The sequence below is a fragment of the Oxyura jamaicensis genome, chromosome 3 (genome assembly GCF_011077185.1).
Source record: "Oxyura jamaicensis isolate SHBP4307 breed ruddy duck chromosome 3, BPBGC_Ojam_1.0, whole genome shotgun sequence".
Taxonomy (NCBI): domain Eukaryota; kingdom Metazoa; phylum Chordata; class Aves; order Anseriformes; family Anatidae; genus Oxyura; species Oxyura jamaicensis.
Genome location: NC_048895.1, coordinates 82,525,909 through 82,540,531, shown reverse-complemented (window position 1 = coordinate 82,540,531; position 14,623 = coordinate 82,525,909). Strand labels below are relative to the sequence as shown.

The following is a 14,623-nucleotide window of genomic DNA, read 5'->3' as shown; positions in this document are numbered from 1 at the left end:
TTGAGCTTTCAAATACTTTTTGAGCTCTCAGATATGAAAGTTCAAAATTCAATGCCCCCGCAATAAATTTGGATACATGGCTTGATAAGGAGAATGGCAGCACAGAACTCTGACATTTCACTTTTCTCTGTAATTCATACAGTGGAGAACGGAATTTGTGTAAACAAACACCTCTTAGGTACTGGGATTTTTCTCCTCTTGGTCATCCCCTTTTTACCAGTAAAAGAAAGGTAAAGCCAATGTAATGGGAAATCAGAATGAAAGTGTTTTAGGTATATTTATACACATAGATTTAGTCTCAAGATTCAAAATATGTAGCAAGGATTGTAAAAGATAGATCAATGTGGATCCAGTCTTCCCATAAAATTCTACGTTGTACTTTGGCCCTGTCTTAGCTGAAATAAATAGATAAAAAAGATATGTATCAGGTGTAAGGTTTAGTTTGCAAGGAAACAGTTGACTGGGAACGATGACTGGAATGAACAATACCAGTGAGAAGTCTTATACTGGTAGTGCATTTTCGCCTACACTGATTTTGATACACTAGGCACATTAAAGTTGTAAGAAAGCCATCATCAAAATAGGAAGAGATATCTGTCATTAGTTTTTAAAGGCCACTGCATGTTTTTTAAATGCCACTGCATTCAATTTATTTTAAGAACCTCATTTTGATAGCATTGGATTGGTTATTTTAATGTTTTCATGTGAACTGTGGTTTATGACAAACTGTAGCTCCATAAATAATATAGCCTCTTATTCTTTGATGCTTAAACCACTATGATTTCAATCCATGGGCAATTTCATTTCTAAAGAATGCACTGGAAAACTGACAGCTACGATAACAACGCACTGTGAGAGAAATAGCTCAAATGAGATTTTTTTCCTTGGCACACGTTTTGATGACTTTATATTATATGGAGCTTATGTTGATAAAATGTAAAAGCAGATCTTTGCTATTAGGTCTTTCTTGTTGTTTGGGTATGAACCATACTGTGTAAAAATTCATGAGGCTCCTTACATTTTCCCTTAGTTGTTATGCCTGGTGCTGAAATGGGGCAACTGATAGTGGGTTTGTTCAGCTGTTTTCCAGTACGTTCAGAGAACGTAAAATATTTTGGGGGGGAATTAAAGACTTGCATTTATTCTTGCAGCTATTTCTGGGAGCTTGTGAAGGCCAAATCAGGCAGAAATGCACAACATGGATTATAGGGCTGTCAACAATTAGTTGAAAATAAGAGGCCTCTTTCTGTAAAGGCAGCCCTGTGTTCTCTCTTTCCCCTTTTTCCCCATGTTTCCGACCATATGATTACAGCAGTGAAGTTCCCCCAGAAATCATCCCAAACAGGGCTTCCTGTAGCTACTTGTGTTTCTCCATGAGAAGTGACCATCTGTAGCTGGCCTGTCAGATAGGATTTTGCCTTTAAATAAAGAGCTGAATCTCTACTGGTCAGCAGCATCTGAGACATACATACTTTTTGTCATGTACAATGCAAGATCCATCAAGTAAAGCACCTGGGAAGGACAAAGCGGAGCCTTTGGTCATGCAGGCTGAAAGCCTGATACGCTTCACTGCAGGTTCCAGCCCTGCAAGGTGCATGAGAACAATTTTATATAAATTATTGTGCTGTTTAAAGACTATTTAAACTGATTTTAGCACTTCAGTTAATATCTGTAACTTAGACCTAAAATCAACTATTTCACTGCACTGTGCAAGATATTTTAGCTGGGAATGAAAGATGAAGGAGAAGGTTTAGATTAAACCAACATCATTTTATTTGATCATCTCATAAGGGTTAATAAGGAATAATTATTTGTTCCTTTAACTTTCATGGTGTGATTGCCTCCTTTCTGAATTTGCTGATCTTTAAAAAGCTTGGCTTTCAGTAGCCCTGTGAATAATCTGGATGAGCAGTCTACTGCCCTAGGGGAGTTTTCCTATGCAGAAGATGGTGTGACCTCCACTCACAGAGTTTGCACATATAATTGTATTTGTGATGGGCTCTGCTTGTACATATAATTTGAAAATAATTAGAGGGTTGTGAATTTTCTCTTAAAATTTGACCCATTATATTTTCTTCTTTAGTTTCAGATCACTCATGTGGAATATGCAGTGCACTCTCGTGTCACAGGACACTCAAGTTCATCAAATGAATTAGTTAAATTAAGCATTCAGCAATATTACAGACAGGATATGCCTGAATTATTTGGTCTTTTAAAATGTACACATATGAATCATGTACAAAGCTCTATTTATGTGTATACTTATGCCAGAATGTAGACAATGATTATCATGTTCTAGGCCTGTGAAATCACACAGCTATGGAATTTTGAATAACTTGCTGCTTAATCTTCAATGGGTATTAAGCTTATGGTGTTTACAGATGGTAGATGTTCCCTTTCTAAATATTGCTAGCTGCTGAATCTCCACTCAGGTTCCAGGTAGCAAAGAATATACATTAATCCTCAGCCAAATGTCTCGAAGTGTGGAAAAATCTGGCATCTGGCAGGCTCTGATCATGTGCTATATCCAAGTCAAGCTAACCAGCTTTGTTGTTTAACTCCTGTGATTTGACAGATCTGGTAGCAAAAGTGCAGAAGAGTAGATTGAGACCCAGAGATCTGTAGCTTTGATTAGCTGCTGCGAGGGTTGTGCAGCCCAACACAGGCTGGAGTAAAAGTCTACAGACTGCAAGGCTCTCCCAGGGTGGAGAAAAAAGGAAATAAACTTGAAGGGGGAATTACAAATGAGCTGAGAGAAGAGCTCACTGACTTGGGAACCTCACTCTCTGGAGGAGTTTTACAATGTCATGGAAGACTCCGTTTTGTTTATTCTGCTAGAAACTGGGAAGCCTTTCTCCTGGCTAGGTGCTTATTTAACTTGCAAGGCAAAAGCCATTTTGTTCTGGAGTGAGTCTGTAAATTAGGCATATAGTTATCAGCATGTATCTGCCAAAGTAAATCAAAGAAACAGGCATTTCCATACGCTTTCTGGCATTCTATAGTTCTTTCTCTAATCTATGTGACTGCAGGCTTCCTACTGCTACTCAGCAGTAACTATTAAAGGGCAAGGAAGTACAAAGCTGATACACAGTAAATGATTTGTATTTTTAAAAGTTCATATTATGGATGATTGAAATACAGAACAGTGTCCTCAAAGGCAGTGCTGAACATGGAAAAATGAACGAATGCTTTCTAGAACAGCAACAGTATTATTTGTGTTCTTAGATAACATTCCTGAAGTAACGAAATAGGTTCAAACAGGAACTATTTCTAGACTGTAGCTTGAATGCCAATTTTCAACAAAAGATGTTTTTTCCATGCAGTTCATGAATTACTAAAATTGAGATTTTCATGTGGAAATGCAGAACAGTTGCTGCAGCAGTGTGGTGTCAGTAATTACAATTGAAACAGAAGAGGTACTGGCACAAGCAGAATAACTATATATATTTAAATCTCTCCCAAAACAACTATTGTGGCAACTGAAATAATGTATGTACCAGTCTATATTTCATCACCTGCTGCAAAAATTCATTGCTTGTTTGTGTTATTATTGCTTATAGAATCTCCATCCTAAAACAGGACTCTACAATCATCTGCCGGTACAGGTCTTTCATGGTATATGGGCAGAACGGACACTGTAGAGAAATAATATAGTGATAATCATTAGTGTGCTTGGTTCCAGCCCATCGATAGCCTAAGTGGGGTAAATGCTTTCTAAGCGTCACCGAGAGGGAGAGCTTTGAGGAAGGATTGGAAGGAGCATCATAAATTAAAAGCAAAGCTCCTTTCAAAGTGAAATAGAGAGCTGAGAGCCAACACCAAAAGCAAATGAACATTGCTCAAACATATAATGAGTAAAAGATACCAGATGATGTTACAAGCAGAGAGAGGAGTCAGCCCTGTAATAATGATCAGCGTCTTCATGAGAATGGAACGGGGACAAGACACAGATGAAGACAAATAGTTTACACTTGCTGTCATAGAGAAGGATTATCTAGGGAGTAGTCCCACAAATTCTGGTAACAATCTGAACATGTATAAGTGTTGGCCTCTACTGAAAATAAGGTGAGATCTGTACAAACACAAGAGGCAGACAAGCCCCATCTCAGGGAGTTTTGGCTATACGTACTGTTAACGAGGATTTGGTAACTGAGTCATGTGCAGTTGTTAGTTTAAAAATCTTGGCCGAGCAGAGGTATGTGGATGAGTGATAATTCTGAAGATGAGTATCAGTTTTCCATTACAAGCTGGGGCTATAATTTTCCATTTATTTTAACTTGCATGAAATTCATTCTAAAGTCAATCTTCTCGCATCTGTTTTGCTTTAATACGGATAAAGTATGCAAGGAGACTAGGAGCTACAGAGATAATCAGAAGCAAAAACTTGTAATGGGTAGAGTAAGAGAATCTATGTGATTATTAAATTTCCACCAACATTTTCATACGTCTCTCCTGAGACCAGATAATGAGGTCCATGAAGTGAAAAAAGCCCTCCCACTGTCTTGCTTGGGCTTTGAGTTTGTCTCTCATACCTTATCGGTTGCACCACCAAGTAGACCGAATAAATCTATGGGGATGAATATTACATTGGTATGAAAAAATCAATAGGGTTGTGGAAGTTGCCACCAAAGATGGATTCTGTAGTACAGTTAATTCACAAAGTCATTCAAAGCGAAAAGTGTGGGTGTTCAGGGATAATAAGGATTCCAATAAACTACTATAGATTTGGTATGGTACAAATAACACTTCTGAAACCACTGCTCTGATAGAAGCAGCTTCCAACTGTCATTAGCATTCCACGCTCCCCTACTTGCATTGCATGTTTCATTGCGAGCATAATAGCTTGACAACCTGCTAGAGAGTTTTGAGGCAGCAATGAACAAAAGCAGAACATTCTCTCCCCAAAAAATCAGCTCATGCCATGGTTAACTCAGCTCTTGTTTTTCCAACTAGCCTCCAGACTTACCCCAAATTTACAGTTTTCCCAAGCAGCTTCTGAACAAGACAAAATTAGTATATTTTCTACTTTTTTTTTTTTTTTTTTTTTTTTTTTTTTGGTCAGGGCAATTAACATTTTTTGTTAGTTCTTTGCCTGCTACATGTGGAAAAAATACATGCTGTAGCTTGCCCCCTTTGGTCTTGTCTTTGTCACTTTGCTACTCCTCTGAGAGAGGCACCGGTCAGTCTCTCTGTGGCTGCGTAAAGATGCATCTCGCCTGAAGCTGGGAGTGTAACAAGTGACAGTGAAAGAGGATGGGTTGAAGGACAATCTTAGGAGGACTTGTTTTGACTAAGAAAAAGGTCAAATTCAGGTCAGCCTTTTCAAAAAAAAAAAAAGGGAAGGAAGAAAGGAAGAAAGAAAGAGAGGAAGGAAGGAAGAAGAAAGAAAGAAAGAAAGAAAGAAAGAAAGAAAGAAAGAAAGAAAGAAAGAAAGAAAGAAAGAAGGAAAGACGGAAAGAAGGAAAGAAGGAAAGAAGGAAGGAAGGAAGGAAGGAAGGAAGGAAGGAAAGAAAGAGAAAGAAAGAAAGAAAGAAAGAAAGAAAGAAAAAGAAAGAAAGAAAGGAAGAAAGGAAGAAAGGAAGAAAGAAAGGAAGAAAGGAAGAAAGGAAGAAAGGAAGAAAGGAAGGAAGGAAGGAAGAAAGAAAGAAAGAAAGAAAGAAAGAAAGAAAGAAAGAAAGAAAGAAAGAAAGAAAGAAAGAAAGAAAGAAAAAAAGAAAGAAAGAAGGAAAGAAAGAAGGAAAGAAGGAAAGAGAAACTAAGCTGTCCCTCAATATCTATTCATATTTATTATGGGTTGCCTTTGAAGACACTTCTGCCTCTAACATTTTGGGAATGATGCCAGACCTTTGGAAATCCTTAGGACAATAGCATGGCCAGAATGACAGACAGGAGATGTGATTCTGTGCAAATAGTCCTGCAGAAGTCAACACAGAGAAAGTGCAAAGGGGTCTCTGATCAGGGCAAAGCACTTCTGCCTTCCCTTTTCTTGTTGAACCATTCACTGAGTTGTTAGCATGTGGAAATGTGGAAATGATTCCAGCAGCAAACTGAAAACCTACAGATGGCTTTATAACTATTAGAAATATGCAGAGATTTTAGAGCCACGAAGGACAGTAATGAGCGTTTACTCCAGTCTCCTGCATAGTATCACCCACCGAAAAGATTCCCGATTACGTTGCTGCAGCTGTACTTTCCCTCAGTTACTAGCATGACTGAGCCTTGTCCAACTCAGTGGAGGTGAGTGAGAATATTCATGAACAGGAGAGAACTATGTGGGATGTGAAACAGAAGATGGAAGAGTTAAAAATATGTCCTGGTTGTTGTTTGGCCCTAGATTCTCCTGCCAGCTTCAGAGACCCAAAGATAATGTTCGCTTAACACGCTCTGGATGGCAACAAGGCATACTTGGCAAACCTGAGGCTGTGTTCACCATGGGTTTTGGCAATAAATCCAGTGTTGTTTTCCTAGTCTGTAGATAGTAATTACAGCTCTGAGAGGTATAAAATGCCTGTGCTCGTTTCAGTGGAATATGAAGTTTGAAGTCTAAATGAAACCTTATAAATTTCAACATTACTAGCTATTAAACTGTTAATAATTTTAGCAGAAACATATGGCTATTTTAGAGTTGTGAATGGAATTTGAAAATAGTATCACCAGGTTTCTTTGACTCTTATCTTTGACTCTTACTTTGTACTGCGGTTTACTAAGAATAAACAGACAAAATTACCATTTGATGCAATACTATTTTGGAATGTGGTTAAGTATATGGCTTGTTTAAGGTATGGTTTTTCTCTCAGGTTTGTATTCAGTCTATAAGTCATGCAGCGATAGCTGAGAAATTAATCTTTTATTCTCCAAGGCATCTTTGTGATGGCAGTAAATGGTTTATGGTCACCTTCAGTTAACACTGGCCTCACATAAGACAATATTCTTTACTACCCATAGATCAAGGCCAACATCTCAATTTATATATAGAGAGAGAGATTTATTTATTTATTTATTTATTTATTTTTCTGGAGTTCTTGAAGATGTAATTTCTGTAACTTCTCCTTTACCTACTTTGACCGTACTTTGAGAGGAAAAGTGCTTCAATATCCTGTTTGCAAGTAGCATGGACACAGTTTTATGCTGAATGTCACTTTTTCTCAGGTTGCTGTTGATTCTTCTGATTTCTCAGACTTTTTAAGATGTGCATTTCACTCCCACCGACCCTCTGCTAGTTTGAATAGTGAGATTAGGTACAATGTCCCTTGCTAATTCCTCTTTCCCTGGAATCCCTTTCTCCTCTGTTGGGTCAATCACGCTGATGGTAGCTAAAAATCTTATTTTATCTAACATGTCAACATCACTTTATTAATTTTCCTCTGTGGTATGTTGTTTCCATTATAGCAATCTAAAGGCTTGCAGAGGGAATGAGTATTTGGCTTTAGCCAGGCAAAGTCAGTTCTTTTTCCAAAGCTTCTTCGAGTCTCTGGTCATGCACTTTTCTCCTCGCATCAAAACGTCATTGATGCATATCATAGTACTCTGTATACAATCTACAGTTCAGTGTATTTTCCAGTAAAACTGGTGTTCTGAATGCAATGGGAATGTCAGTTAGAGGAAACCATTTGCTTTGAAGTAGTAAGCTCAAAAAAATGGTGGGATTTTTGTTGTTGGTAGTTTTGTTCCCCCCCAACACAACTGTACCTGCCTGCAACTTGCCAACACATCATGTGTATAAAAATATTTGCCATCTGACACATCTCCAGAAATACCTCTCCTTGTGGATTTTTTCTGTAAGGAAAATGTATATATGTATATAATATCCATGATGCTACATATCAGGTAAAACCGTTAGGATTTGCCCTTCTAGCCATGTTGAGTGGACAAACAACCGTGATCTTCTACTAAACATATGAACCTCAGAGCAACGAGCCTGTCTGGCTTGCTTTTTAGCTGCTGTTCCTGGGGGGAGTAAAAACTAGGAAAGGCAGGACTTAGCTTGTGGCTGGGCTTTAAATTCACTTCCATTTTGCAGAGTTAGGCTCTCTCCTGTAAGTCACATGCTTATAAATTTCCACATTTATTTTTGCTTGCTGTCTCTCTGAAGAGAGCGTTCTCTATGTCACAAATTTGACATAGTTTTAACTCAGAAATGGGATTTTTCTGTTTGTACTATTACAAAGTGTTAGATTTGTATTTTTTTTTTTTTCCTCTCCTGGTCTATTATTTAAACATAAATCTAGTTCATAGACTCACATTGTGAAAATCAAGTTACAAACAGATGCCCCAATTTTCACATCCCACCTTTTGTTTTCATCTGTAAGTTCCTGCGTTGATGACATCGCCTCCATTGCTCTTATCCTTGTTTCTGGCACCATACTCCCTTGTACACCTATAACCAAGTTACAAGCAGTAACTATCTCACCAGCCTGCACTGTGATAGCCCATTGGTCTATGCAGAATCCTCCTGAGCTAGCGATACCATTGTCATCTTCTTTGTCCTTTCTGTGCACGCTCTTTAAAAATGATGCAGTTTATTGCAGTTCTTGCGTATTTTCCAGGTCCTCAATGCCAGGGTCTCTAACAGAGGTCTGTTTCATTCCATGTCTTAGTCTAACCGGTCAGCATTGTGTCACAGGAACCTCTGAGCAGCACAATAACCAACCCCAACTGGTCCACATAACAAAAGGGCTTCTGTGGCAACAAGCTCCCACAGAAGAGACACTGCCATGGAGACCATTCTTGATCGTGTAAGAAAGATCTATTGTATTTCACATCCCTTTGTTCGGAAAGCAGTAGGAATTATCTCACAACCATTCATCATGAGCCAATGAGTTATCCCAAGTGTAGTGTTGGGGGACTGGAAAAGTTTTAAAGCTCATAAAAAATTGCTTTCTTGGGGCAAGAAAAGTAGAAAGGAAGTGAAACATATGCTATCAGCTGAACTGGAAGAGTACCCCGATGAAGTCTGAGAACTAAAGTGTGAAGAGAAGGGATTTACCTGCACTATCCAAGTAATCACTTGTTTTGGAATAACGTGTACACATCAGTACTGGAGGGACTGAATAAAAGAAAGCAAGAAAGAGTAAAGCTGACTTACTCCCTACTCATCGAATATGGCTAGGGACTATGCATTGAACTTTCAATTTGGCTATAGGCATTTGCATTCTTTTTGACCTCCATGAACCATCCCCCCCCCCCCCCCCTTTTTTTTTTTTTTTTTTTTTTTTTTTTTTTCCTGAGTTGCACTTGCCTCTTTTCTCTTCCCACCATTCATATGTGACAGAGTAGTTTGTGGGTAGGTAGATCTTTCTGCTGAGGCATAATGCACTACATGGAGTACAATTCTTAGATAGTGGACATTTTCTTGTTATGATCAAAAATTATTCGCATGTGTGCAAGACCCGCATGAGAGCAGAATGTTAGTCCAGTGTCATAAGGCCAGACTGCATTCCAGGAGTGGCTGCCCAGCCGGTACGTCCACGCCCTGTGTATGCTGCCCAAGTGGAAAGTTGAAGCTCCTATCTCAAATTTCTACACGCAAAAAATTCCAGGAAAATCTTATTTGGAAACACTTTGTAGCTCATTTGGAGGATTATCTACTTTAAGCTAAGAATATTACAGTTCTGTGAATGCACTCAAATGAAAGGTACAAACCTGGTGGTAAAAACTTGCTTTATTTTCTTCATAGATATGCAGGGATGAATTTTGATAGAAGTCAGCAGAATCTTGTTGTTAATGCTGATTTGCTTTTCATTTTCACTTTCTCTTGTTTGTTTTTTAGGTGTCAGTCTTTCAAAGCTCAGTTCCAGCTGAATGTCTCTCAGTTGGTATATGATGTCAAACTTATTTTTGGAACATGTATAAATACCGTAAGGGCTCACTAATCTTCTAATGAGATAAAATTACTTCTGAAGGGTAAAATTAGCATGCTGGAACTTTTCCAACAATTATATTTTTACAGCCCTACCATATATATTATACAGTATGCTTCTAAAGAATCATTACCTGAAATATATATTCTTTGCTTCAAACTAGCTATTTTGAGGTAACTTTTAATATGAGAATTAATCCCCCCCCCCCCCAAAAAAAAAAACCTCTAAATTTGTACTAAGAATTATTCAAAATGTATAATCTCATTATTTCAAGAAAGAAAATATTAGTAATGAAACTGGATTCAAGAACAAGGTTAAAAAAAAAAAGGAAGATAAAACAAACAAAAATTATAGAGGTTATGTTCATTAACATAGTCTATTTTTTCCAAAATAACTTTTATGGACTTTTCATTTATCTTGAGAGCTTTCAGTGAGTGTCAGATATGAGATAGGAATGTCCTGATATGATATAGGAGTGTCCTGATATGAGATAGGAGTGTCCTGATATGAGATAGGAGTGTGAAAGCAGGAGTCAAATCTATTATTATTAGCTGCTTCTTCCACTTTTTACTGGAAAGCACAAAATAACCTACAGCAAATTCAGAAAGCAAGAGAGAGTGGAGTGATACAGCAGAAGCACACTGGTCCCATTAGTCTGAGTTCACTAAACAGAAACAAACATTTGATAGCCAAATTTTCTGCAAAATAGGAAACGTAGTACTAAGCAGCCAGTTCCTGTAGAGGTTACAAGTACCAATAACAACCTGCTGTGCCCTGCACTATTCAGCATATTCAAAAATGATCTGGAAGGGATGAATAGTTGGGTCACAAAGTCTGGTGAGGTTACCAAGTTACTGAGATTAATAAAGACAAAGAGCCAATCTTGAAGAATTGCAGAAAAAGCTGGTGAAGACTGAGAAATAAAATGGCAGATGTATTTTAATGTAGATAAATGCAAAATGGCCCACATGGGGAAAAATGATCCTTACTTCACGTATGAAAAGGAAGGTCATCTGGTTGATACTTCTCAGGAGAGAAAGTTCTGGAATTTTGGAAATGGTTCCATAGGAGCACCGGCTTAGTGCTCAATGTCTGTCAAAATAAATACATAAATAAATAAACTGCTACAAAGGTTCATGAAAACCAGCAGAGAATAAAACAGAGAACATCACAGTACTGCTAGAGAAATCCTATTTTGCTCCCATCTTGAGGTAAAGAATCATAGAACTAACTATTGGTTGAGAGGGACCTCTGCAGGCCACGCAGTCCAGCCTTCCACTTGAAGCAGTACTATTGCCTAGATGGTCAGGCCAGGTCAGCTGTGGCTTTGTCTAGCTGAGTGTTGGAAGCTGCCATGGACAGAAACCATGTACCACTCTGAGTGGTACAGTTGGTACGACAGAAGGAACAGAAGTCATTTAAAGAGACCTGGACAGGCTGGAGAAGTGGGCCCATGTGAACTGCATGAGGTTCAACAAGTCCAAGTGCAAGGTGCTGCACCTGAGTTGGAGCAATCCCAGACGTGAAGACAGACTGAGAGAAAATCTCATTGAGAGCAGCCCTGTGGAGAGAGACCTGGGGGTTCTGGTGGATGAAAGGCTCGACCTGAGCCAGCTGTGTGCACTAGCAGCCCAGAAGGCCAGCTGCATCCTGGGCTGAATCAAAAGAGGTATGACCAGCAGATGGAGGGAGGTGATTGTACCCCTCTGCTCTGCCCTCATGAGGCCCCACTCAGAGTGTTGCATCCAGGTCTGGGGCCCCCAGCACAAGAAAGATATGGACATGTTAGAGTGAGTCCAGAGCTGGGCTACAAAGATGATCAGAAGGCTGGAGCACCTCTCTTATTAAGAAAGGATGAGAGAGCTGGGGATATTCAGCCTGGAGAAGAGAAGGCTCTGGGAGATCTCATTATGACTGTAGTGGGTTTATGTGGCAAGACTTAGGTAGCAGGGGCTGCAGGGGTGGCTTCTTTGAGAAGAATCCAGAAGCTGCCCTATGTTAGATAAGGACCCTGCCGCTGGCCAGAGCTAAGCCAATAAGCAATGTTGTTTGTGCCTCTGTGAGGGCATATTTAAGAAAGGAAGAAAAAAAACACCTGCTGAAACAGCAGCTGGGAGAGAGAGAGCAGTGAGAAACAGCCTTGCAGACCCCAAGGTCAGTGAAGAAGGAGTTGGAGGAGTTACTCCAGGTGCTGGAGCAGCAGTTCCCCTGCGGCCTGTGGAGAGGCCCCTGGTGGAGCAGGCTGTCCCCCTGCAGCCCATGGGTCCCACACGGAGCAGATCTCCACGCTGCAGCCCGTGGAGGAGCCCCTGGTGGAGCAGGTGGATGTGGCCTGGAGGAGGCTGCGGCCCATGGAGAGCCCCCACAGGAGCAGGCCCCGGGCCAGAGCTGCAGCCCGTGGAGAGGAGCCCACGCAGGAGCAGGGGTCTAGGGAGGAGCTGCCGCCCGTGGGGGACCCATGCTGGGGCAGTTTGGTGCTGGGGGATGGACCCCGTGGTATGGAGCCGTGTGGGAGCAGGTCTTGAAGAGCTGCTGCCTGTGGGCAGCCCCCACAGGCTCAGTTTGGGAAGGACGGCATCCACGTGGGGCAGGGGCAGAGAGTGACTGTGAAGGAGCGGCGGAGGTGAAGCATCAGAGACTGACCACAGGCCCCATTCCCATGCACTTTTCAGGGGAAGGATGTAGAAGAGGGTGGATGGGGGGAAGGTGTTCATAGTTTCATTCCTTTTTTTCTCACTTCTCTAGCTTGTTAGTAATAGGCAATACATTTTACTAATCTCCCTATGCTGAGTCTATGCTGAGGCATGTTATCCCATGACAATAATTGTTGAGTGATCTCCCTGTCCTTATCTCAATCCTTGAGCCCTTTGCATCATATTTTCTCCCCCTTTCCCTTTGAGGAGGGGGAGTGAGAGAGTGGTTGTGGTGGACAACACTTGGTTGACCTGTGGAACCTGCCACCACAGTTGTGAATGCTGAAGGCCTACCCAGGTTTAAGGGAAGATGGCCAAGTGCCTGACAGAGAAACCCAGCAAAGGTTATTAAGTGCGTAGCAACTATATCTGCCACAGGAAACCTCTGAGTTTAGAATACTGGTAGCAGGGAAAGTGCTCAAGGGGACTACCTGATATAGGGCTTGATCTTGCCCTATACTAATGGTCTTTCAGAGCCTTTTGGTCTAGCAAAGCCTTTGGTCTGACCCAGTGTGAAAGTGATTATGTTCAAGAAGTTGCTTGTAAAACATAACTACCTGGTAACATTAATTTCTATCTTCCCTTGTCAACTAAACTGGGAATCTTTCAGCTCATTTTCTCAGGTGCATAAATAATTAGTATTAGACTTAATTTGTACACACAAGCAGAAGCAAAAGCAGACCTGCAAGAAAATTAAGATTTTGAAGAAATCAACCTGAAGATGTGAAGTGAAACTTTAGGCTGCAGTTCTTGGCCAATGCCTCGTTTCCAACCTATTTATACAATTAGTTCCACTAAATTGCAAACGTTAAGCCTTTGAAAGGAAGGATATTCTTATGATTGTGACAACAAAATAGCACTCTGGAGATCTCAACTTGATCTCTAGCAATGTCACAAATTTCCTGCTGGTTTTGGCAAATCAAGAGGGTAATCGTCTAGCACGAGCTGATTTCAGCAGAAGACCTCACTGAATTGACTCTGGTTAAGCCCTTGCAAAAGTCTTTAATGAGTGAATTTTTTCGTGTGGTGCACCTGCACAGCACGGGAAGAACTTTGTTGTAGGGCGGGGGGCCACGGGACACCAGCTGGGACTCCTGGTCCCTCCAGGGGGGCTGCAGTAATACAGGAACCACGGACCCCCAACCAAAGGTCTCTGCCTTGGCAGGGGCAAAGAAAAAGGCACCAAAGCTCAGCTCCCGCGCTGGGTTTTCTGCCCGTCTACAACCACACAGGCCCCGGGAGCCTTGGCAGTGGAAGACAGAGCCATTAGAAAGAGTGGAACAAAGACTGGGGAGAAGAGGAGAGAGGTGCTGGAGGCGCTGGGGCCCTGAGGAGCGGGGCTGGGGCTCCTGAGGAGCGGACCCAGCAGGGGCCGGGCGTGAAAGGCGCGGCGGGACCCTGAGGGGAAGGGCGGGGAGGCCCGGCCCGGCCCGGCCCGGCCCGCGGGACCGCCTGAGGAGCCGGCGGCCGCTGCTGCCTCCCCCGCGGCCCCAGCTCCAGCCCCAGCCGGGATCGCCCCGTCTCTCCGCGGCGATGAGCCTCCCCGCCCCGTGCCTTCATCCCACCCCATCCCACCAGAGGGGATCTCCCCTCAGCCCTCCCATTCTCCTGCCGTCCTCCTCCCTTGCTCTTTTTTTTTTTTTTTTTTTTTCCCTTTTTTCCATCCCCTCCCCCGCCCGGGAAGACCCGGCAGCTCCCCCCCGCCCCGTCCTCAGTAGCCGCGGGTGCTCGGCGGCGGCGGGTGCCGGGGCCGGGGCTGGGGGCGGCGGGGCAGGGCAGGGAGGTCTCTCACGGCGTGGAGGTGGCCGCTTCCCCTCCCCTGGGCTCCATCGGGGCCAGGTAGGGCCCGGCGGGAGGCTGCCCGCACCTGGCCGGGGCGGCGGCCGCCGGGGAGCGGGGCAGGAGGAGGGCTGGGGCCGGCCGTGTTCTTGTCACCGGGCAAAACCGGGGGGCTGAGGGGTGTCGGTGCCCGGGGCTTGTGCAGGATTTGGTGTAAAGCCCCTGAAGGATGCAGTTTTGATAGGACTGAAAAGCGACACGTTGCTCTGACCCCCTCCTCCTCCCCCCCCC

General features: G+C 42.4%; 1 protein-coding gene and 1 long non-coding RNA gene across 4 annotated transcripts in view; one reads left to right on the top strand and one right to left on the bottom strand.

Annotated features, from left to right (window-relative positions):
- Window positions 1-373: 373 nt before the first annotated feature.
- LOC118164887 lies at window positions 374-9,776 on the bottom strand. 3 transcript variants are annotated; one of them, XR_004749719.1, is made up of 3 exons: window positions 9,643-9,776; window positions 8,987-9,046; window positions 374-395 (listed from the first exon to the last, which is right to left on the bottom strand). It is a non-coding gene; the product is annotated as an uncharacterized LOC118164887 (long non-coding RNA). The 3 variants fall into 3 exon arrangements; XR_004749721.1 differs by lacking the exon at window positions 374-395 and adding an exon at window positions 1,516-1,584; XR_004749720.1 differs by lacking the exon at window positions 374-395 and adding an exon at window positions 5,784-5,914.
- A 4,482-nt stretch (window positions 9,777-14,258) lies between these two features.
- PRSS35 (serine protease 35) overlaps window positions 14,259-14,623 on the top strand; it is an 11,487-nt gene continuing 11,122 nt past the window's right edge. Inside the window, exon 1 of the mRNA XM_035321799.1 lies at window positions 14,259-14,392. The gene's annotated coding sequence lies outside the window, so the exon portion shown is untranslated. The remainder of the gene's footprint in view (window positions 14,393-14,623) is intronic.